Raw genomic sequence first — 25,486 nt, 5'->3', positions numbered from 1 at the left:
AAGTGGTCACTTCAGACATTCAAAACACTAGATTAAAATGACCCCCAAGGGAATGATATGAGCAGATATGTACGCTTCATCAGGTCAGATGGACTGAGTAACCTGCGTGGTCTATCTTGGGCCTACTATCTTCAGTTCCATCAAAGTGTTGTACATTATTTAACTTGTTTTGAATAACATTGATACACCAAACCATTTGCAATCATTTTGATCTCAGACTTCAATGGGCTTGACAGGAGAATCTGGGATGAGAGCTGCATGTGAATTCTGGTGCTTTGCAGCACAAGGCGGTCTTGTGATTCATTAACAGTCCAACAAGATGTTCACTTTGTGAGCCTGATCCTCAGCAACCTCTATTCTGACCTGGAGCCATTTTCATCCCTGATTTAACTTAGGGAAACCAAGGGTCCACTCAACTGGCCAAGGATTGCAGGAGAGCAAGGTGCTTTTCCACCACCAGATTATGCCTCTCTGACCCTGACATGCCTGCAACACTAAAGGAGGAGAGTGGATGGCATATAGCCAGCTACATCAGCATTGCACCACCTAGAGTCTTTCTCATAATAGGAGTATTCACATTTCCCCTTTAGGGCAACTCTCCAGCCTCTCTGCACTGCAAAAACAGTGCATAGCAGACAGACCATGAGTGTAGGATTTGGCCCTAAATATAGAATGGCATATTTCTTCCTGTTGAAGAGATTTGACATAGAATGACATTGAATTTGAGCACGTAAGGTGATTTCTAAAATGTGGCAGTGTCTAAAATGGTAGCACTCGCCACACTCACATTTAATGCTTCTGTGTCTGTAGACTGTTAACAAAAGGACTAGCATCCACAAAGTGCCTCTGTAAATCTCTCATTCGAAACAGCAGTGCAGGAGCCTCCCAGGAACCATAATGCTATCGATGCAACGCTTAATCTCTCCCTGTACCCGCCTGCAGCTAGACCTCCACCGTAGGTGGTGCTATGGGAAGAGACAATTGGCAGCAGGGTATCTACAGGGGAAATGACTGACAGAAAATTGCTGAGGTTTTTTTAAGTACCTATTCGAGCTGCTGAAATGTGAAAAATAAAAATCTTATTTCCATTCCACGAAATCTATAATGGGATTATTTTGTTCCCAATACAGATTTTAAGTATTCATTGTGAGAGAGCTAGGGGAAAAATCACAGGCACATTTAGCTAAGAGAAAATAAAATTGCAACTGAAACATTTCAACTTTCAACAAATTAATAACCAGGGCTAGGATGAAGGGGACAGGGACAGATTATTCTAGGTCACTGAAGACAGATAAAAAAAAGTAATGGATTTAAACTGCAGCAGGGAAAACTGAGGGTTAATATTAGAGGGAAAAAATGAAAGCTAGAAGGAAATCTTCTGTCCAATCTTTCTTTTGACAGAAAATTTGGGAGTTGAGTTAAAAATACAAAAACAAAATGCACAGAAAGTGTCTGCTTTCCTTGAAATATTTTGATTTTTTCATTGGAAAGCCAACAACTATAGCACCATTTTTAAAAATTTATTTATTTTCAGTTTCCAGCCATTTTCAGGCAAGCATTCACACGTGTGTTTTTTTTTTAATTGTTTTTTTTTCCCTCCCTAAAAATTCATTTATTCCCCACCAGGAGAAAAAAAAAGAACATTCTGTAATCAGCAATAATACTAATTGTTATGGCATAAATCCTGCCCCCAGTTTCATATGTATAAATCCCATTCACTTCCACGGGAGCTGCAGATATGTACCCAATTTGGCCCGATAGCCCTAAGAACAGTTATGGCAATGGAATTATCAGGCAAAGAAAGCTTTGGATATTTCTGACTAACAAGCCACTCTGTCAAAAGGGATTGCCTACAGGCCTGAACTAGCTCTGTCTGTAAGAAGGAATTTCAGCCTGGTCTAAATAAGAAAAGTAGGCCTCTTTAACTGTTTTGGTCAGGACTGTGAAAAATCCACATCCTTGAGAGGCATCGTTAAGCTGACCTAAGTCTCTGTGTAGACATCGCTTGTTCTATGGCTGTCATAGGTGCTGGAACTGAAGGTGTGAGGGGTGCTACAGCACCCTCTGACTTGAAGTGGTTTCCATTATTGACAGAATTTACAGTTTGTTTCAATGGCTCACAGCACCCCCACGATTCAATCGGTTCCAGCAGTCAACCTAGCTACCACCCCTCGGGGAGGTGGAATACCTAAGCTGATGGAAGAATCCTCCTCTTGGCATACGTAATGTCTACAGGGAAGCGCTGCAGCAGTGCCACTGTAGCCTTTTAAGTGTAAACAAGCCCTTATATTTGAAACATTATCCTTTGTGTAAGCAGGATCTGAATGAATTCTCCCCTGACAGCTAGCTGGGAGAAGGAGAGACTTCATGAGCAAACTGTATTTACATGAACACACCTACTCTGCGTAGGTATCCAGCAGACGGGAGCCGTGTTGATCAAAAGAGATCAATTTTGGCTGGTGTTGGGTTGGAAAACACGGTAGTACTGAATATGAAATGTTGTTACCCATGTTGTTATCTGTATTGCATGAGTAAAGAGGAGCAGAAATGTGCTTAACCTGTCCTGACTGAGGGATAGATTTCAGTTGAAAGGAATTTGCTAAGGAAGGGGCTCGAATGTCAGACCCCTGTGAAAATAAGAGGGGTGGAGACAGGTATCCCAGCCAGGAGGGGTGGACTCTCCCTAAGGGTCTCTGGTCTGGTTTAACCCTGTTCCTCCCCACTGTTCAAACAAAAAGCTAAATGGGCTTCATTAGGAGCCTTTTGTTATTTTAAGCGCTCAATAAGAGATGAAATCACTTCTGGTGGAACAGTGTTTCTGCTCAGCCTACTGAATGCTAACAATCACTAATCCCTGGTCTACATTGGGGACAAGGGGAGGGAATTGATCTAAGTTACGCAACTTCAGCTACGTGAGTACTTAGATAGATTTACCTTGGTATCTTCACTGTGGTGAGTGGACTGCTGCTGCTCCCCTGTCTACTCTGACTGTACTTCTCACGGTGGTGGAGTACAGGAGTCAATTGGAAAGGGATAGGGGGTCGAGATGCAATAAATCAGTCCCCACTGGAGCGACCGCTGCCCGCCAATCGGAGGGTAGTGTTGACATACCCTAAGAGACTGACATACAGATGTCACAGCAGAGAGGTAAGGTGGAAGCAGAAGGTGACTGACGGGTGGCTGGCTAGAGCAGTCAGTGAAATTGTTCTCAGGAGCGGCTGGCAGGGTGACCAGGTAGTGAGGAACAGCAGCTGGCAGGGCGAACGGCAGAGATGAACAGTGGCTGGTGAGATGGCCAGCCAGAGGAAGGGCTCAGATGGTGGAACAAGCTAGGTACCTTCTTCTCTGTGTGGGAGGTGAACTCACACAGATGCACCTCTGAACCTTGGGTCCTCACTGATCAAGGACAATCACTGTGAGTGGGGTGTGGTGAGGAAGCAGATGGGGGGCACAGTAAAGGAGGGTTTTGGCTGTAGAATGCAAGAACACAAAGTGAAAGGCATTGCCCCATGCACTCTGGGGTGGGCATCTACTCACAGTTTTATGTTTATGAATCCTGCTTGTGGCATTTTCCCTAATTAATGCTGAGTGACTTCCCTCCTTTCATTAAACGTTCCTTTTCTACATTCCGACTCTGTTCTTGCGAGTGGGGAAATACTGTCTCTCAGAGGCTCCAAGGGGTGGTGTGTAATATTCCCATTTTACCTGGTGGAGGCTTGAGCTGGTTCTGTCTTGTATTCATGAAAAGGAACCCCTGGATATTGAACCCAGCCCTGGTTGCTGCCGGCTTTACCTGGCAGAAGGGTTACTTTTTCACTGTGTGATAAGAGCTAATGTAAAATATTGCACAGAAGAAGCCATTTGTGGCACATAAAAAACAAATACAAACCCCAGAAGTTATGCTATGTATTCTCGAGTGCCATCTACCGGCACTTAACTAATTAGATATATACATTCCTTCTCCCTTTCTCTCACACATACACGGACACAGGCCCAAAACTTCCTCATAATGTTATGCAATGTCTGCTAAGAGTGGGTGCTCATTGGAACCATCCAGATCTAGGGATCCCCCACCCCGACAGGCCATTCAGTTCTCCAGCCCCCAATGATATTCCTCCACAACATATAAAGTGACCCTGGTGATGCTGTTAAGCCAACTGTCAGCTCTGGCCTAAGCTGCAGACCTCAGCTAAGAATGGCAAACTCACAGCTTGGAGCCAGATCAGCTCACTTTTGTGTTAGTAGAGTTCAAAGTAGATGTTAAAATGTTTAAACATGTGTCAAATGTCTAAACGTCCTGAAAACTGGTGGGATGTTGTCTGCATCGTTTTCACTTATTTGTACCCCATTGTAATGTAGTAGCAAACATTTGTTTTATACGCACATGTACCCAGTAACTATGTAACCCATCAAACAAGAAAGAAGCTTTGTGTAATGCAAATGAAGAACTTTAATTGGAAAGTGCTAATTCCTGCCCATGGAAACAAATGGGAGATCAAAGATCAAAGTCTGTAAGTGCATCCCACTGAAGCCTGAGCCTTTATTTTATAATAGTTGCTGCTGGGTTGCCCAGATTTAGGGGCAGTTTTGTAATTACTTGAAGCCTATGTTAATTAATCTATTTTATCAAAAGAGCAGAGGTTGAAGTCAGCAGTGTGCTTATGATCTCATCTGCCCAGTGCAGTGCTAGCACATACACTGACCTTTCACAGCTCAGGTTCCCTAGTCAGATCCCAGGGCTGCAGTAAATGCTAAAATGAAGTGCAAGACCACCACTGTGAATTCTGTTGCTGTCCTAGTTTTAAGGTAGCCATTTTTCACAGTGATGGGACATCAGGGAGGACATGGAGACAGGCTTCTTCCAGCTGGGGTAGACCCTTTACAGCAAGTTCTCTGAACTGAACATATTTACAGCACATATCAGTCAAAAAGATGTGCAGCTGGACTGGCTCTGCTGCACCGGCAGGGGTGAGCAGAACTCAGAATGTGTATGTAAAATAGAAAAGACATACATAAAACAGAAAAACCAGCGGTATAAGAGAAAATGACATATGTGGTTACTGGGAGGGCAGACACAAGCTTAAGGTACAGAGTGCTATTTGCCAAGTGGTATGAGTAAGGGTAAACAAGTAAACCAGTTCCCACAAGTAAGAAAGAGCCCTATCTCAATCTCTCTTGTGATCCCTGTATTAGCTAAGAGTTGATCTAGGGATCTGAAATGTAGGATCTTTATTTCAGTTACCTCAAAGACACCTTTTCATGGTATTTTTTAAGTTTTGATGATGATCTCTTAATGGAGTCAGGAAGAAGTTTTCCGCATGATATGATGAGAGTAAGGTGTCAGGGTTTGGGTTTTATTTCTCTTCTCTCTAAAGCATCTACTATAGCATGCTGTTAGAGTCAGGCTCCAAAAATATATTGACAAATGGTATGTTCCATCTTCTTACATAGCCGTATCAATGATGTACATCAGGGATTGGCAACCTCTGGCATGCAGCTCGCTGGGCCAGTTTCTCAGCCGATCGCACTCCCACTGGCGATGGATTGCCGTCCCAGACCAATGGGGGTGACAGGAAGCCGTGGCCAGCATATCCCTTGCCCACGCCACTTTCCGTCACCCCCATTGGCCTGGGAAGGCAAACTGCAGGCAGTGGGAGCCACGGTCCACCGAACCCATCCACGAGGCAGGTAAACAAACTGGCCCGGCCCACCAGGGTGCTTACCCTGGCGAGCCGCATGCCAGAGGTGCCGACCCCTGATGTACATGATTTTCTTGAATGGTGAAATAAGCTGGTGCCACTGGAGATGCTATGTCCATTGTGCTGTGAAAAGAAACCATAAATATAGTTGTTTCTCACCATTTTGCAAAGGACACCATGTTACATTTACTGATGCTGCAGTAGGGGCTAGTTGGTACACTGTCAAAGCACTGACAACCTTTCACTTCTGGGGACCTGGGTAAAACTGGATCAAGAACAGTTAGTTTGGTCATTGCATTATGACCCTTCATTGAACATATCCACATCCCATGTAGTTGGCCCTATTAGAGGGAAAGTGTCAGGTCTAAAATAGCAGATTGTGCTGCTAGTATAAGCAGATTGATTGCAATGAGTATTGGCCTGTGGTATTCATCCATGACTAGATGAATATGGTAGAATTATCAATAATAAAACAGAAAAGGCAGAAGTGTTCAATAAATATTTCTGTTCTGTATTTGGGGGAGAAAGATGATATAGTCCCATTAAATGGTGACGAAAGCACACTTTTCATGCCTCTAGTTTCTCTGGAGGATGTTAAACTAAAGTCAGATATTTTTAAATCAGCCAGTCAGATAACTTGCATCCAAGAGTTTAAAAAGAGCCGGCTGAGGAGCTGAGGCACTTGCTAGACCATGAATATTGACTTTCAATTAATCTTGGAGCACTGGGGAAGTTCCAGAAGACTGTAATAAAGTTAATTGTGTGCCAATTTTTAAAAAGGGTAAATGGGATGGCCTAGGTAATTTTAGGCCTGTCAGCATGACATTGCTCCTGGTTAAGATAATGGAGCCACTGATATGGGACGTGATTTATAAGGAATTAAAGAAGAGTAATGTAATTAATGAAAATCTACGTGGCTCAAAGTAACTTGATATTTTTTGATGAGATTACAAATTTTGTTGATGAAGGTAATAGTGTTGATGTAATATACTGAGACTTGAAGGTGTTTGACAGGGTATTGCATGGCATTTTGATTAAAGAACTAAAATGATATAAAATTAACATAGCACATATTAAATGAATTAAAAACTGGCTAACTTATATATCTCAAATATAACTGTAAACAGGGAATTACCATCAAGCAGGTGAGTTTCCAGTGGGCTCCAGCAGGGATAAGTACTTGGCCCTATTCTATTTAACATTTTTATCAATGATCTAAAAGAAAACATAAAGTCATCACTGACAAAGTTTGTAGGTGACACAAAAAATGGGGAGCAATAAATAATGAAGGGGATGTCATTCCTGATTAGGAGCAAAATGGATATTTGGTAAACTGGGCAGAAGCAAACAATGTGTGTTTCAATATAGCTAAATGTAACGGTATACATCTAGGAACAAAGAAGATAGGCCATACTTACAGAATGGAATACTCTATCCTGGGAAGCAGTGACTCAAAAAAAAAAAGATTCTGGGGTCATGGTGGGTAATCAGCTGAACATGAGCTCCCAGTATGACACTGTGCCCAAAAGAGCAAATGTGATCCTGGGATACATGAGCAATGGAATCTCGAGTAGGAGTAGAGAAGTTATTTTACCTCTGTTTTTGGCGCTGGTGCAACTATGGCTGGAATACTGTGTTGAGTTTCGCTGTCCACAATTCAAGGATGTTGTAAATTGCAAAGGGTTCAGTGAAGAGCCATAAGAATGATTAAGGAATTAGAAAACATGCCTAATAGTGATAGACTCAAGGAACTCAATCTATTTAGCTTATCAAAAAGAAGGTTAAGAAATGAGTTATTATCGTCTATAGGTAACTACATGGGAACAAATATTTAATAATGGGTTCTTCAGTCTAGCAGAGAAAGGTACAAGATGGTCTAATGGCTTGAAGTTGAAGCTAGATAAATTCAAGTTGCAAATAACCATTGGAACAATTTACCAAGGGTCGTGGTGGATTCTCCATCACTGACCATTTCAAAATCAAGATTGGATGTTTTTCTAAAAGATCTGCTCTAGGAATTATTTTGGGAAAGTGCTATGGTCTGCATCATGCAGCAGGTCAGATCTGGTAATCACAATGGTCTCTTCTGGCCTTGAAATCTATGAAGAGACGGGTTTCATGCTTCCATGTCCGGTTAAGTACCATAGTTCTATGGAGGTAAGAACAGCTGTAAAGGCATATAGGCAGTGGGTGGCCTCTATTCAAGAAAGAAGCACCATTATTTGGGCATGCCCATATTTACTGTAATTTATGACCGAATCTGGATATTTTATTCCTAATCCAAAATTCACTGAAGTGAATGGAAAGACTCCTATTGACTTCAATGGGTTTTTGATCAGGTCCTTAATAATAAGTGAAAATCATCAGTCTCCAGTGGCTATTTGAAAGATTATATGAATATGGTTGGATGTCTCAGTTAGATTATAAGTGGACAGGTGCCCATCCTCCTAACACACATGGCAACAATTCTTATTTTTGTTGGAAATCTCAGAAGAGAGGCCAATGATTGACTGAATAGGGAGTACCAATAACCTTCTTTCTTTCTTAAAGGTGCTCACTCCCTGTCAAGCGCAGTGCAAATTATAATGGTATCCTTGCATCAAGACTGAAGAATGAGATTTAAATCTTCAAATTTCATGCTCTTAGTAAAAATATACATTTTCTATGGTAAAAAAAAACCTTTTCTGAGTGACAGAAAGAAATTCATATTGAAACATGTAAAACATGTTTTCTATTGATTGATTTTCAGGACCACTGAGTAGACTGATGTTAATAGATTTATTCCATTTCTGTGATTTTATCCAGACATTTCAAGCCATGTAAATAACGCACAAAAAGCTGCATGTTAAGTGAAATAACATTAATCATAACACTAATGAAATGAAATAATAAACATTACTTTAAGCAAATATTAATAAAATAAAAAAGACATGTAACAAAATCCCTATCCACTCTTTTCATCTGTCTGTTCATCCATTCAAACTCCGCATCTCTCCATTCATCTAATTTACTTATAAACATATTTTTCTGTCTGGTATTAACAAAAAATGAAAACATTTTGAAGGCAGAAATATACATTAATTAAATCATGTGTTATGGACAGAAAAATCCACTCTACATCTAAAACAAGAGATGTCTCACATCTTACAATGGGCTGAGCAATCTAACCCAATATATCGCCACCCCTCAAGATATCAAATAGCTAAAATGTTCTTGACACAATTCTTACATCCTTGGATTCCAGGTGCTCTGTAATTCAAAAATCTATCTATATATATATCATAAGTTGATTTAAAAATTTATGCCCAAACTATTCCAGCTTGCTTGTCTAAATGCTATGCACATACATTCATGTTTTGGGTAGCCAATTCAGTGGCCTGGGTTTATATTGGTTATTATTATAACTGTAATGACTAGGAGCCCTAATCATGGACCAGAATCGCATTGTGCTAAACACTGTACAAATGCACAACAAAAAGACCACTCTTACTCTAAACAACATAGAATCTAAGTGCATGCTGGATAGTTAGGTCTCCTGCTGGAGTCAGTTGGAGCTATTGGTGTTCAACACTTCTGAAAATCTGGCCATTTAGTTAGTGACTAACTGCAAAGGGATCCACGAATGAGATATTCAGGAATTTCTGCCTAATTTTATCACGCCTCTTGGCAAAAAAAGTATGAACAAGTTAAGACATTCTTTTCCTTCCCACCAACTGGCTGAACTCCACTTCTGTCTCCCTGCAAAATCTGGTGGAGTTTCCTTCAAAGAGAAAGAACATCACTTTGTGACAGGTGGAATTTCAGATTACGGATGCTGAACCAATTCCTTTCCTTTGCCCAGGAAACCCTGACTTTCCTCTCACTTATTTGATCTTCACTGAAGTCATTTCTGATTTACACCAGAGTGAGCGAGAGGAAAATCAAACCCAAAATGTAACAGCAGTTTGCTTATTATTATCATTAATAGAGTCCACAGTAAATCTGTTTACCCATAAATAACACACTATTTTAATACTTATGAATTGTCTGACTTCTAAACATTGTAAACCATTGTTTGATATGAACACATAGAAAGGAAAAAAATGTTTTCATAGGTTATTACTGAACTTCATCTGCATTTGTTTACACTCCCTGTTGAGCAGTAAGTGCTGGATCATGGGGCCTGGGGCGGGGGGCGGGAATATACAAAGAAGAAAATCCACTTGCCCAAGTTAACCCTTGAATCAGAGAAACTCAAAGCATGATTTCGCTGCACCCCACAGGATCCCAACCTGTGCAATTTCAACGGTATTTTTTTTTGTTCTGCCCTCTTGTGAATAATTTGAAATGAAAGCTCTCAAGCAAGACATGAGGCCCCTAGATATGGAAAGCAGTAGCCAAACAGCAAAACATTTTGATGCAAATTGGCTTTTCTGTGAAAATTAATGAATCTGAGAGAGATATACAGTACACAGCAAGATTCCCCCAAAATGAAAATAGAACCACAATAAGAATGCCAAGAACTGATAAGGCAGCAATAACACACGAGAGATGTTATGTATTTTGGGGAGAAGGGAGGGGAGAACAAAAATAAAACAAAAATGTAGTTGCAGTAAATAATTGGGTGTTTTTCTTCTGTTCGATTTCCCCTCCTTTCCTTTTTGTTTGTTTCCATCATTTTGGTTGATTGCTCAAGAGAAACATGTGTGCAAAATGATGGATTCATTAGAAAGAATGCACAGCTATATTTCCCCCATCTCTTTAAAAGAGAAATAACTTCATCTCTATAAGATCCCTTCCAAAGTCCTCATTATTACACCGTGGTGGGTTTTGAAAGTCATTTGCATAATAGCTAACAAAAATGTACTCAGCGAAACACCGGGCCCACTAAACAGGAGAGATAATTACATCGGGAGAATGATATTCCACTGCCAGCTCCATTTTCAAGATACATTTATTTGCCCTGTACAGAGCCTCAAAAAACCAAACAAGCATTAACATATTGTGTAGGTGTGCGCTATTACAATCTACATGAGTGGGGGGGAAGGGAAGAAATACAACATACTATTCTTGGCATATATGTACTACCTGAATGGTATTTTTCATTATCTCCTACACTGGGAACATTGTATTATTCCACAGGGAAGTCATAGCGGAGAGGATATAATTATCAGTAAAGTAATGGGGATCCTCTTGCTAATGGCCAGCTATTCAAATATCTCAATATAATCATCTGGCCCAATTTCTCCCCATTGCCTACTCTTCTAGAGAAACTCATCATTTTTTCCACTTACTCCAACATAATGAATTCATTTTGCATTTTCTTTGTGAGAAATTAAGAGGAATAGCAATGTAATGTGTTGACATTTGAAATGCAGCATAGAAAAGTTTAGACTGGCAATTTAGTTTAATCGTCCACAGGCAGGGAGAGGCTGCTTATTAAATTAGCTATCAACATACAGGACATGTCTTTTGTGGTAGATCCCTCTCCCTCTTTTTTTTCCCTTTCCTCCATGACCCACTTCACTTTCAAAAAGAAATTGTTTACACTTCAAGCATTCTATTCTACGAATTTCCTTTTACGATCATTACTGTTGACAGTGGGAATGACTGCTGGGTGAAAGAGCCTAGACAAAAAAAGATAACTTAAAAAAAAAGTATGCTAAAACTCCTTTCTTCCATCTTTCCCATAAGCCTTAATAACACAAGTACTGGTCACTCGTGGTTACTAAAGATCTCATGACGCTTCTCCCAAGAGCAGGAGTAGGAGTTCAGCTCTGGTCAACTTGGGTTTTTATATTCTGCACCTTCCTAAAATTCCTTTACAGTTTCAAGGGGATACAGAGTTTTTTACTCTCCACAGTGTAATATAAGGGTTGCTATAAACTATTGGACAACAGCTGCATTTCATGCATGAGGTGAGTTTGTATGAGCAGCAGTTGAACTGATCATCATGTTTACATGTATATAAAGGAAGATGGCATGGTGAGCAATAAAGTTTTTATCAACATGAGGTTGGGAGGGTGGTATAATCTATAAGTAGTGAAAGTCACTAGTGATTTCATGACATAATACAGTTGAAGGACAGAAGGGGCCATCTGATCATCTAGTTTGAACTCTTGCATATCACAGGCCATTACATTTTAACCACTCTTACACTGAACCCAAATGTCATCAGTTAACTAAAGTACTTTAGTGCTCAAAAACATAAGAACGGATATATTGGGTCAAACCAATGGTCCATCTATCCCAGTATCCTGTCTTCCAATTGTGGCCAGTGCTAGATGCTTCAGAGGAAATTAACAGACCAGGGCAATTATTGAGTGATCCATCCGCTATCATCCTGTCCCAAGTTCTGGTGGTCAGAGGCTTAGGGACCACATAGAGCACAGAGTTGCATCCATGACCATCTTGGCTAGTAGCCCTTGATGGACCTATCCTCCATGAAATTATTCTTTTTGAACCCAGTTATACTTTTAGCTTTCACAACATCTTCTGGCAATGAGTTCCACAGATTCACTGTGCATTGTGTGAAGAAGTATTTCCTTATTTTTGTTTTAAGCCTGCTGCCTATTAATTTCATTGGGTGACCTCTGCTTTTTATGTTATGTGAGGGGGTAAATAAGACTTTCTCCTCTTTCTACCTTTTATTATTTTGCCATTTAACAGTGGAGAGAAATTATATATATATATATACACATACATTAAAAAGGTAAAGTAGGGAGGAGGAAAAATGAAAAGCAAAAACCAAACCTTTCTATTACTGAATTTTGCTGAAAACATGAATATTTTGAAAATATGAAAAAAAATTCATTATTTTAAAAAAAGGCCATTTTCCAATTACATTTTCTTTACTTATAAAAAATTTCAACCAGTTCTACTCTTAACCAAAGGGGATGTCTAGAACAAAAGCACAGATACTCCTTAGTCTAGTAGCCTTTTAGGCACTGACCCAACTTTACAGCCATAAACACAAAAGTCCGCTCAGACAGTATGGTGATTAGAATAAAATGTCCCTCATAGTTCAGAGTCCAGAGTCCTTGCTTATCATTAATTTCAAAGGAACATTTTCAGGAATTGATAAGAAGGTCTAAAGGAGTCTGGGTATCCGTTATAGGAGATCTTACTATTAGGTTCGGGCTTAAATATTATGGACAGTCATTATTTCAATCCCCTCTTTAGGTTAGTAACTCTACTGACTGCCAGCACATCTTATGTCTATTGTGGGCTCTAGGCAAAGGAATAAGCAGGAGTGTTTATTCTTAGCTGGATATAATAGCCCTAATTCTTCTCCTATACCCTTGTTTTGGACTGGCATATAATTCCATTAGCTTTAGCTGAGTTGCTCCTGATGCACGAAGGTGCTAGAGGAGGCTCCAACTCCATGGTTTGTATATTTCTGCCATTGATGGTTTTGCTTCAGAAGAAACTAAAGTCAGGGGCTGTGGCTTAAAAACCCCCAAAATTCCCCACAAGCATTGTTTAGGGACCAGCACATACTGTGCAGCAGCAAGATACCAACAGCAGGTTCTTAGCAAAGCTGTTGATTTCTCAGTGTAAAACAGAGTTTTCTGCTTGAAAAGTCCTGCAAGTTTCTCGTTGTGCCAACAAACCCGCTTCTCCTGCCCCCACTAATATTTTGACTCTCTCTCTTTCTTTCTCACACACACAGAGTTTCCAAGTCTGAAATATCAGCAGTCATTTTTTTTTCTTGCTGAGAATCTTTATGAATCTTTGCTGCCTCTCCAACCTCCCATACTTAGCCTCGGCAAAGGTGACATGTTAATTTTCACTTCAGAGGCTGACAGTTTGTACACTTGTCTTACACCATTAATTTCAGGAACCTTCCAGTGTCTTTCCATGGGAAATTAGCAGTCAAATGTGTTTAGTTTGCGGAAAAAGCCACATCATCACCACCGAGAACGACAACCTACATGACTGGAAGTAGTTAAGAATAGAATTTCTTCCACTTCTAATGCATATAGTGTGGATAGCGAGTGAAAAGGAGAGAGAAATGAAAGAGGTGGAGGAAAGAGGGAGAGAGAAAGAGAGAGAAAGTATTATAGTTGGCTCCAAAACTTTTCTCCGTTAGTCAAAACCTGTCAGCATTCAGCCTGCATTTCCAAATGACTATTGTTAAAAAAAAAATACTAGACTGACTCTATTGTTCCTCTGTTGAAAAAAGACCTGAACTTTTAAAGGCTATTTTTAAAGAATCCTATTTAAAGTTTTGGCAGAGTTAGGAACCTAATTACAATATGTCATTTTTCTAAATGTAAATGAGAAAGTGGTTAAAGAAAGAAAGAAAGAGAAAAGAATCCTCACTCTTCACGGCTTTTGAAAGCCCCTCAACCCCCACACCCCTACTCCCTCGCTGCTGTCGCGTGACACTCTTCCCCTCTCCCTCTCTCAGTTGCGTGGTTATAATTCTTGCTGCAGAAAGTGGCCTTTCCCCGTCCAGTGCACAGAGAGTTCAGGAACGAGGCTTTGGAGCATTGGAACAACAAGGCAGCTCATGCTTTGGTGAGAGATGTGTTGAGACACTTGCCAATCTCTGGTTTGGCCAGGTTTTGCAAAGGAGCCTAATCTCATAAGATCTTTGAGACTGGGACAGTTTTGATTTTCTGTGTTTATATAGCAACTAGCACAATGGGGTTCTGTTCATGACTGAGGTGCCTCGGTGCTACTGTAATACAAATAAATTAATAATAAGAATAATAATAATGGGATTTGGGGGCCCAGCTCCCTTTGAAAATCTCAACCTTTTTTTTTTTTTTTTTGCTATATCAGCCTTCTGACCTGTTTTCTGTCTGTGCCTCACACATAGCTTATGGGGCAGGAGCTGTGATCTTTGTTCCTTGTCTGTATAGGGCCTTGCACAATAGGGGCCTGATCCTAAACTGGGGTTCCTAAGTGCTACCATAATCATCCTCTTTCCCTTCATCATGATCTTGTCTAGAACTTTTTGTGGCACCTGTCATTGACTGTTCCAAATTTAGCAGGTTCTGTCCAGATTCTCATGGACCTGCACTACCTAAGGAGAAAAAAATGTATATGTAAAATAGAATTTGCCTCCAGGACCTGCACATCAGTATTGTTCTCTCCCTACATGTTCAGAATTTCCCAATAAGTCTGAGATGGATGTTTCTTATCTCAGGATATGTGCAGAGTTACCCTAAGGCTTCCCCCCAGGATGCAGTTACAGATATAAGGTTAATGAGGAGCTATGGGCTACGGTATTTTCAGTATGCTGCTGTCATCCTACTTTCTATATCTCTATTTCAGGGAGTGCTGCTGCTGCAGACCTTATCCTGCCTTTGTTAGAGGTTGGCTCTTGGATGAAGCCTGGATACAGTAGGAATGAGGCTGGTATGAAAGGACAAGCAAGAAAAAAGACTCATAGACTCATAGACTCTAGAACTGGAAGGGACCTCGAGAGGTCATCGAGTCCAGTCCCCTGCCCTCATGGCAGGACAAAATACTGTCTAGACCATCCCTAATAGATATTTATCTAACCTACTCTTAAATATCTCCAGAGATGGAGATTCCACAACTTCCCTAGGCAATCTATTCCAGTGTTTAACTACCCTGACAGTTAGGAACTTTTTCCTAATGTCCAACCTAAATCTCCCTTGCTGCAGTTTAAGTCCATTGCTTCTTGTTCTATCATTGGAGGCTAAGGTGAACAAGTTTTCTCCCTCCTCCTGATGACACCCTTTTAGATACCTGAAAACTGCTATCATGTCCCCTCTCAGTCTTCTCTTTTCCAAGCTAAACAAACCCAATTCCTTCAGCCTTCCTTCATAGGTCATGTTCTCAAGACCTTTAATCATTCTTGTTGCTCTTCTCTGGACCCTCTCCAATTTTTCCACATCTTTCTTGAAATGCGGTGCCCAGAACTGGACACAATACTCCAGTTGAGGCCTAAGCAGCGCAGAGTAAAGCGGAAGAATGACTTCTCGTGTCTTGTTTACAACACACCTGTTAATGCATCCCAGAATCACGTTTGCTTTTTTTGCAACAGTCTCACACTGTGGACTCATATTAAGCTTGTGGTCTACTATGACCCCTAGATCTCTTTCTGCCATACTCCTTCCTAGACAGTCTCTTCCCATTCTGTATGTGTGAAACTGATTGTTCCTTCCTAAGTGGAGCACTTTGCATTTATCTTTATTGAACTTCATCCTGTTTACCTCAGACAATTTCTCCAATTTGTCCAGATCATTTTGAATGTTGACCCTGTCCTCCAAAGCAGTTGCAATCCCTCCCAGTTTGATCGTCCGCAAACTTAATAAGCGTACTTTCTATGCCAACATCTAAATCGTTGATGAAGATATTGAACAGAGCCGGTCCCAAAACAGACCCCTGCGGAACCCCACTTGTTATACTTTTCCAGCAGGATTGGGAGCCATTAGTAACTACTCTCTGAGTACGGTTATCCAGCCAGTTATGCACCCACCTTATAGTAGCCCCATCTAAATTGTACTTTCCTAGTTTATCTATAAGAATATTATGCGAGACCGTATCAAATGCCTTACTAAAGTCTAGGTATATCACATCCACCACTTCTCCCTTATCCACAAGGCTGTTTATCCTATCAAAGAATGTTATCAGATTAGTTTGACACGATTTGTTCTTTACAAATCCATGCTGGCTATTCCCTATCACCTTACCACCTTCCAAGTGTTTGCAGATGATTTCTTTAATTACCTGCTCCATTATCTTCCCTGGCACAGAAGTTAAACTAACTGGTCTGTAGTTTCCTGGGTTGTTTTTATTTCCCTTTTTATAGATGGGCACTATATTTGCCCCCTTCCAGTCTTCTGGAATCTCCCCCGTCTCCCATGATTTCCCAAAGATAATAGCTAGAGGCTCAGATACCTCCTCTATTAACTCCTTGAGTATTCTAGGATGCATTTCATCAAGCCTTGGTGACTTGCAGGCATCTAACTTTTCTAAGTGATTTTTTACTTGCTCTTTTTTTATTTTCTCTTCTAAACCTACCCTCTTCCCGTAAGCATTCACTATACTAGACATTCCTTCAGACTTCTCAGTGAAGACCGAAACAAAGAAGTCATTAAGCATCTCTGCCATTTCCAAGTCTCCCGTTACTGTTTCCCCCTCCTCATTGAGCAGTGGGCCTACCCTGTCCTTGGTCTTCCTCTTGCTTCTAATGTATTGATAAAAAGTCTTCTTGTTCCCCTTTATTCCCATAGCTAGTTTGAGCTCATTTTGTGCCTTTGCCTTTCTAATCTTGCCTCTGCATTCCTGTGTTATTTGCCTATATTCATCCTTCGTGATCTGACCTAGTTTCCATTTTTTATATGACGCCTTTTTATTTTGTAGGTCACGCAAGATCTCATGGTTAAGCCAAGGTGGTCTTTTGCCACATTTTCTATCTTTCCTAACCATCAGAATAACTTGCTTTTGGGCCCTTAATAGCGTCCCTTTGAAAAACTGCCAACTCTCCTCAGTTGTTTTTCCCCTCAGTCTTGATTCCTATGGGACCTTACCTATCAGCTCTCTGAGCTTACCAAAATCCACCTTCCTGAAATCCATTGTCTCTATTTTGCTGTACTCCCTTCTACCCTTCCTTAGAATTGCAAACTCTATGATTTCATGATCACTTTCACCCAAGCTTCCTTCTACTTTCAAATTCTCAACGAGTTCCTCCCTATTTGTTAAAATCAAGTCTAGAACAGCTTCCTTCCTAGTAGCTTTTTCAACTTTCTGAAACAAAAAGTTGTCTGCAATGCAGTCCAGGAACTTATTGGATAGTCCGTGCCCCGCGGTGTTATTTTCCCAACATATATCTGGATAGTTGAAGTCCCCCATCACCACCAAAACTTGGGCTTTGGATGATTTTGTTAGTTGTTTGAAAAAAGCCTCATCCACCTCTTCCACCTGATTAGGTGGCCTGTAGTAGACTCCCAGCACGACATCACCCGTGTGTTTTACCCCTTTTAGCCTAACCCAGAGACTTTCAACACTTCCATCTCCTATGTCCATCTCCACCTCAGTCCAAGTGTGTACATTTTTAATATATAAGGCAACACCTCCTCCCTCTTTCCCCTGTCTATCCTTCCTGAGCAAACTATACCCATCCACACCAACATTCCAGTCATGTGTATTATCCCACCAAGTTTCAGTAATGCCAACAATGTCATAGTTGTATTTATTTATTAGCACTTCCAGTTCTTCCTGCTTATTACCCATACTTCTTGCATTTGTATATAGGCATCTAAGATACTGGTTTGATCTTGCCTCCCAGCTTTGCCCTGACCCTCCTTTCTCTCTGCCATTATAGCCCGTGCTCCCTCCTGTTTCCAACCCATCTCCCAGGTCTTGTTCCCCATTTACCTGTGGGGTTTGCTCACCTGTCCCCTTCGAACCTAGTTTAAAGCCCTCCTTACTAGGTTAGCCAGTCTGTGCACAAATAAGGCCTTTCCCCTTCTCGAAAGGTGAACGCCATCTGTGCCTAGCAGTCCTTCCTCGAATAGCATCCCGTGGTCGAGGAAGCCAAAGCCCTCCTGGCGACACCATCTTCGCAGCCAGGCATTCACCTCCACGATGCATCTGTCTCTGCCCGGGCCCCTACCTTCGACAGGAAGAATCGAAGAGAATACCACCTGCACTCCGAACTCCTTAACCCGTACTCCCAGAGCCCTGTAGTCACTCTTGATCTGCTCAGTGTCACGCCTCACAGTATCATTTGTGCTAACATGGATGAGTAGCATGGGGTAGTAGTCAGAAGGCCGAATAATCCTCGACAATGCCTCTGTAACATCTCGGATATGGGCCCCTGGCAGGCAGCATACCTCCCGGGATAAATGGTCAGGGCGACAGATGGGTGTCTCCGTCCCCCTCAGCAGAGAGTCTCCAACCACCACTACCCTACGTTTCTTATTATCAGTGGTGGCAGCAGACCTCCCAGCCTTAGGGGTACGAGGCTTCCCCTCCTTAACTGTTCGGGGTGATTCCTTCTCTCCTGTATCAAGAAGAGCATAACGGTTATCTATTACCACAGCAGGAGGGTTTGCAGCAGGGCTGGAGCAGTGCCTGCTGCCAGAAGTAACCAGCTGCCAGTGTCCACCCTGAGCCATCTCCTCCTCCACTGGTGTGTCAGTAGTCCTGTGAACTGGGACAGCTACGTCAGCTGTGTCCACATGGATACTGTCCAGGAATTGCTCTTGGATACGGATGTTCCTCAGCCTAGCCACCTCCTCCTGTAGCTCTCCCACCTGCTGCCTGAGAGATTCCAGGAGACTCAAGGAGGTTTATATCTGTTTCTTTTAATAAAGGGGTCAACATGACCACTCCCGTGTTCTGTGATGTACACTGGACACTTACTGGGTTCCAGGTGGAGTTAAACATACTGGTTGTAATCTAAAATGCTCTAAATGGCCTGTGATCCACCTATTTGAGAGACTTCTCATCCCAGGTGACACTGTCACCATGGTGATTAGGCAAGGATACCTGACAAAGACGCTCTTGGAAACAGTGCAGGCACATTTACTTTAGCTTTTTCACCATTTTTCAGTAGTTGGGCTGAAGAATTCTTTTCTGGACTAGGATATTCTGCCTTCCACCATTAATAGGAAAAGTTTTTAGGCTAAGAAGAAAGCTTCTTTTTGCCATATTTATTGTGGTGGAGATAGGGCTGAAAGATGACCTCCCATAGGGAGTTATAAAAAAGTAGTGAGATCTGATGGGGAAGGAACTCGACTCACAGTAACCTTTGGTAGTGATTACTGAACAAAATGTGGAAGGAAAATAAACAATGCAACTATGTAATATTTAGTGGGTGAAATTAGAACCAATGAGTGTAATGGGCTAATAGGGTTAAGATGAAAATACCATCTTACTAGCAGATTGAGTTTACCTCTGCTGGAACGCAATCTAGATATGGTGATGGGCAACTTGATAAAATGCCTAGATTTATAGAATTGTAGAAATGTAGAACTGAACAGGATCCTAAGAAGTCATCAAATCCAGTCCCCTGCACTGAGGAAGGACCAAGTAAACCTTGTCCCTTCCCGACAGTTGTTTGTCCAATCTGTTCTTAAAAAACTCCCATAAGAGGAAATCCTGTTACAGAGCTTAACTACCCTTATAGTTAGAACATTTTTCCTAATATCTAACCTAAATCTCTCTTGTTGCAGATTAAGCCCATTCCTTCCTTAAAGTTAAACCCATTCCTTCAAGAGACATGGAGAAAAATAGATAACAGAATAACAATTGATTATAGATAGTAATAAATTGAGCCTGACGTGAATGCTAGCAGGTGGCATGCCAGATTCATCCAGGCAGCTCTGCTGGTGCTCCTCAGTCATGACCGGCAATGCCTCTTTTATTACAAATGTAGAATTCTCTTAAGCAGAGCATTGAGTGTGAGAAATGGTGTAGTGGTATAGTGACTGATGTTCATTACTAATGAAAGGGGATGCATCTTTTGAAAGATTCATTTTAACTTCTGATCTACAGTCTCCAGGGTTGGAATGCTACTATGACTGGACTTATTATTACTATTACTATTAATTTATATTACAGCATCTCCAAGAGGTAAACACTTAGTCCAGGACCCCATTGTGCTAAGCACTGTACGAACACAGAGGAAGAGATAATCCCTGCCCTGAAAAGCTTACCAGCTAAATGGAAAATACAGACACAAGGTGGGAGGGGAAACAAAAGCAGAGAGATGAAGTGACATGTCTAATGTCAACAGTAGATCTGGGACTTGGATATAGGTCCTTTGAGAGTCAAGTTTCTTGCCCACCAGACCTCACTACCTTTTCATAACCCTCAATGGCAGATCACCTTTCAGCTTTGTCATCTTTCAGCCAATTTTTCCTAAATGAAAAGTCATCAGAATTGGGGTAGAAAGTTAGATCATTCAGTTGCAGTGGCATTTCTAGGATTTAGCATTTGAAGTGGTAATAATCTGTCTGCTGGACAAATCCCTCCCCCGGTCACTTCCCCATTGCAGGAATTTTCCATTTAAAGTTCTTAAATTGATGCCAATTTGATGCATTATAAAGCTGCATTCTATCAATTTATTGTCCCTCAAATGAGTGCATAAATATTGATAGCGACTAAAGACATTTCAAACATGTTCTGCCCTTTAATGTCTCTGGAATAATGTCATTGCTATATGATATCCCAGCTGTGATGGTGAAGCTCATCCATATAGAGAGGGACTCAAACTAAAATTCCAGATCCAAACTCCTCAAGATTTTGGGGAACCTTATATTATGGCTCAGGATGATTAGTAGTTCCATAGGCTGGCATTATCAGCCCACATGGCCCAATAAACATCACTGGAAATAAATGTATTGACCCATGAATGAAGCACTGTTCACACACACTCACACTAACCATGACAACATCTTCACAACAGCTGGTCACTTAAAGACTATAGCAACAGGCAAATTCCCCATGCTTTCTGGGGGATCACAGAGGTATTAAACCGAGAGCTGGTCAGAAAATGTTCATTGAAATAGTATTCCGTTGGAAAATGGCATTTTGACAAACCCAACATTTTTTGCAAAATTTTATCAATGTTGATGAATTTTCATTTAGAAGAAAATGGGGAAATTATATTCTGTAAATGTCAAAATTTCTTCAAAGTGACCTGTTCTTTAGAATTTTACTTTATTTTCTACATTTTTAAAAGATCTAAATTAAAATCTGAACATTTCAAATGTATCAAAACAATGCTTTGATTGACCCAATATTGTTGTTGTTGTTGTTTTATTTATTTGAAATGTTCTTTCATGAAAAATGTCACACTCTATTTTTTTTAAATTCCCTAAATCTGGCCCTATCCAAGATGACAGGCATGCGCTCAAGTGGATAGCCTCTCCTGTCGCTCTGACAGCCAAGGCTACACGTCTATTGTTAGTGTTTTAGCTTGATCCGAGCCATCACAGGTTTGTCTCTCCATGCTGGAATTTACATGATATGTAGATGTACCCTTAGTCTAATTCCTGCCAGGATGAAAACCATTAGGTTCCCAGACTGAACACATTCACAGAAAAGCACAGAAAATACAAATTCCACAATGAGCACAGTTCAAAGGGAACACATGCACAGGAACCAAAAGCCAACTGTGAGCAAACTGTGACCCTTAGTCCTGTAGATTAGTGTTCATTGAGGCCATGGAGCTCTCCCCAGGCCTCAAAAGATTAGACACATGGGAGGTTCTAGCCTAAAAGCTTGTCAAGTTTTCACAAACCACTAAGGCAACAACCCCATAATCTGTGGAGAAAAAAAAAAGAGACTAAAGAGAAAGTTCAACAGGAATCTGTTGTTTTGCAAGCACATGACATAATCTTGCTCATAGAGAGTTATCCTCAAAGTCTCTGGAACTTCGTAAGGAGAAAAAGCTAAAAATAGAATCCTCAGGGTAAACCAGGGGTCGGCAACCTTTTAGCAGTGGTATGCCGAGTCTTCATTTATACACTCTAATTTAAGCCTTTGCATGCCGGTAATACATTTTAATGTTTTTTAGAAGGTCTTTTTATAAGTCTATAATATATAACAAAACTATTGTTATATGTAAAGTAAACAAGGTTTTCAAAATGTTTCAGAAGCTTTATTTAAAATTAAATTAAAATGCAGATCTTATTAGTTTAGTGTGATCCTTGCCCTTGCTGAGTTTTCCAATGTCTGGTGGCACATATTTAGGTACTTTAAGCTGCACACAGGCTTCTGAATTATACGCTGATAAACGGCTGGCAGGAGGTCAGCAGCTGGAACCTCAGATTGGCAGCTGAGGTGAGTGGAGCTGAGCAGGGCTGGAAGTCTGGACCCTGTCTGGCAGGGGGTCTACGCTGGAAGCAAGGTGAGTGGGGCTGCGGCGGGGACCCTAGCTGCTAAGGGGCCAGTAGCAGGAACCTCAGAGTGGCAGCAGGCCACAGAGTGGCAGTCAGCCCCCCCAGCTCTGGGGTTTCAGGGGTGGCCTGAGCATCTCCACCAGCCCCCTTCTGGGGTTTCAGCCGCTGGCTTCTGTCAGCTGGAGTCTCAGTCCACTGCCAGCCTGGGGTTCCTTCCCCCAGGCCAGCAGTGGGCCCTGAGTGGGACCAGTGGCGGACCCCGGCTGGGAAGGGGCCAGCAGCAGGAACCCTAGAGCGGCAGCAGGCTGAACGGCTCAGGCCGCCCTGAGTGCCCTCAAAAATCAGCTCACGTGCCACCTTTGGTACGCGTGCCATAGGTTGCCGACCCCTAGGGTAAACCCATGGAATATAGAGATGAGCAGTGGAGGGGGAGTAAAAACTCTTTAGATTTTAAAGATTTAGAAATTCTCAGAAAAAAGCTCTGGAAGAATAAATACATTGGGCCCAATGGGTTTCCTCTTATCACTTTCTGTTGACATGAAGGGTGTTGCATCCTTTTCTCTTGGCCCTCCTTGCTATTGTCATCTTGAGATTGGACTGCTGCTGTGCACTCAAAGAGGGATAACCGTCCAAGCCATTAGGGAATTGCTCCTAGTGCAGAATGTGGGGGCCTATATATGAAGCTAGAGGCGGAGACTCACCCCTGTGTATGGAAACAGCACAAGCCTGATGAAACCTTTAAGCCTCATTTTGGGGATTTATCGCCACTTTGCAGGCCCTTTTTAGGGATGAATTTTACCCAGAGGAAGCCCCTGACTCCAAAGCTTCAGGACCCGCATCAGTTTTCAATTGATGTCTGGGCCAAGTTTAAGAGGCTGTTTTTTACCAATAAAATTTCAAATGGTTGGTAGTCTGAATACTTGAGAGACTATCTCATCCCACATGTGATACTACAGTGATGATGATAATCTCTGCTGTTCAAACTAGCACCGTTTAACCCGGAGGAGATTACCAGCAGGTTGTTCTCAGTGAGGGAGCCTGAACTCCAGCCATCAATTCCTAACTCACTTCTTCACAGGCTGGATTCAGTACCCTTCCGGATATACCACAAGACTGTTCTCCAAGGGAGAGGCAGTAAGGAAGATAATGCTGGTTGTTGGGAAGAGAGGAGGTGTTGTTCTGGAAGGTTTTATACTTATGGTAAGTATTTTATACTTGATTAAGGTGTAAGTTTTTATGGACTGGAATGTGTCTAATACTGAATATAAGTAGTTATGAATTTTGTAGGGAATTAAATAAAATAAATAAAAACAATGAAGAGTCCTTGTGGCACCGTAGAGACTAACAAATTTATTTGGGTATAAGCTTTCGTGGGCTAGAACCCACTTCCTCAGATGCATGGCGTGGAAAATACAGTAGCAAGTAAATACATACATAGTACATGAAAAGATGGGAGTTGCCTTACCAAGTGGGGGACACCCCTCCATGTATAAAATGAAGATAATGGTACCAACCTCCTTTGTAAAGTGTTTTGAAATCTATAGGTAAAAAATGCTATATAAAAGCTGAGCATGGTGATTACACAATAAACGATGCTGTTCTTCAAAATAAAATCAATTCAGACTGGATGGTTAGTTTAAAAAGAAGCTCATTGAATCACAGAAATGTAAACCTGGAAGGGACTTTAATGTCATCTAGTCCAGCCCCTGGCATAGAGGCTGGACCAAGTAAACAATGGCCGTCCCTGACAGGTGTTTATTCAACCTACTCTTAAATACTTCCAATGACAGGGATTCCACAACCTTCCTTGGAAGCCTATTCCAGTGCTTAACTACCTTTAAAGTTTGAAAGCTTTTCCTAATATCTAATCTAAATCTCCCTTGCTGTAGATTAAGCCCATTAGGTCTTGTCTTACCTTCAGTGAACATGGAGAACAAGTGATCACCATCCCTTTTATAACTGCCCTTAACGTATTTGAAGACTGTTATCAGGTCTGTGACTCACTCTATTTTCTCAAGACTAAACATACCCAGTTTTTTAAACTTTCCTCTTAGGACAGGTTTTCTAAATCATTTATAATTTGTTTTTTGCTCTTCTCTGGACTCCAGGGGTGCTGAAACAATTTGTACAGTGAAGGTGCTGAAAGCCATTGAACTAAACTATAAACCCTGTATATGGTGAAAAACACTTCAAGCCGGGGGTGCTGCTGCTCCCCCAGAAGCCCTAGTTCAGGAACCTATGCTGGATTCTCACCTCTTTGTCCACATCTTTCCTAAATTGTGGTACTCACAACTGAATACAGTACTTCAGCTGACTTGTTTGAATCTGAATAAACCAAGGATAATTTGGATTTTTAATCCAATGTAATTGTTTCTCAATAACATAACTGATTATTTAATCACAGACAGTTCTATTCAGATGAGTCATTTTTATTAAGAATATCCAGTCTGATCTGATTAGAAAACTAACTTCAAGAACATCCCCTATTATCTTCCATTCATCTGATCAGCAATCTGCAGCTGAAGCCCCATGGAAAAAATGTTTTTTAAACAGTTCTGCTAATAATTTTTTCTATAGTTCCTGTTCTAAGGGCATTCTGCAAAGCTGTCAATATAGCATTTTTTACCAGAACTAAATGTAAACAAAGAAATGGGCAGAGGACTGGAAGAGATGAAAAAAAAATTGGATCATGAATGATGAAAGCAAATCTCACTTAATGCTTATGATGAAATTCCATTCTAAGCCAGGCCTAGCATCCTGTTTTCCTCTTTATTTTTGTCTCACAGGGCCAGACTGTTATAACATTACTCAAGTTTGGTAGCACTTTACTTCTGAAGTAGCCTCATTGAAGTCAGTGGGCCTATTCATGAAAGAAGGTACGATTTGTTTCACAGAATGGGCACCAGCATCTGGTCCACCATTTTCTTATTCATCCTTCTTGGATTGTTGGTTGCAGTGCTTTCCCTGCTTCTC

This window comes from Gopherus evgoodei, chromosome 6 (genome assembly GCF_007399415.2).
Source record: "Gopherus evgoodei ecotype Sinaloan lineage chromosome 6, rGopEvg1_v1.p, whole genome shotgun sequence".
NCBI classification, from domain to species: Eukaryota; Metazoa; Chordata; order Testudines; family Testudinidae; genus Gopherus; species Gopherus evgoodei.
Note: the sequence above shows the minus strand (reverse complement) of the source record.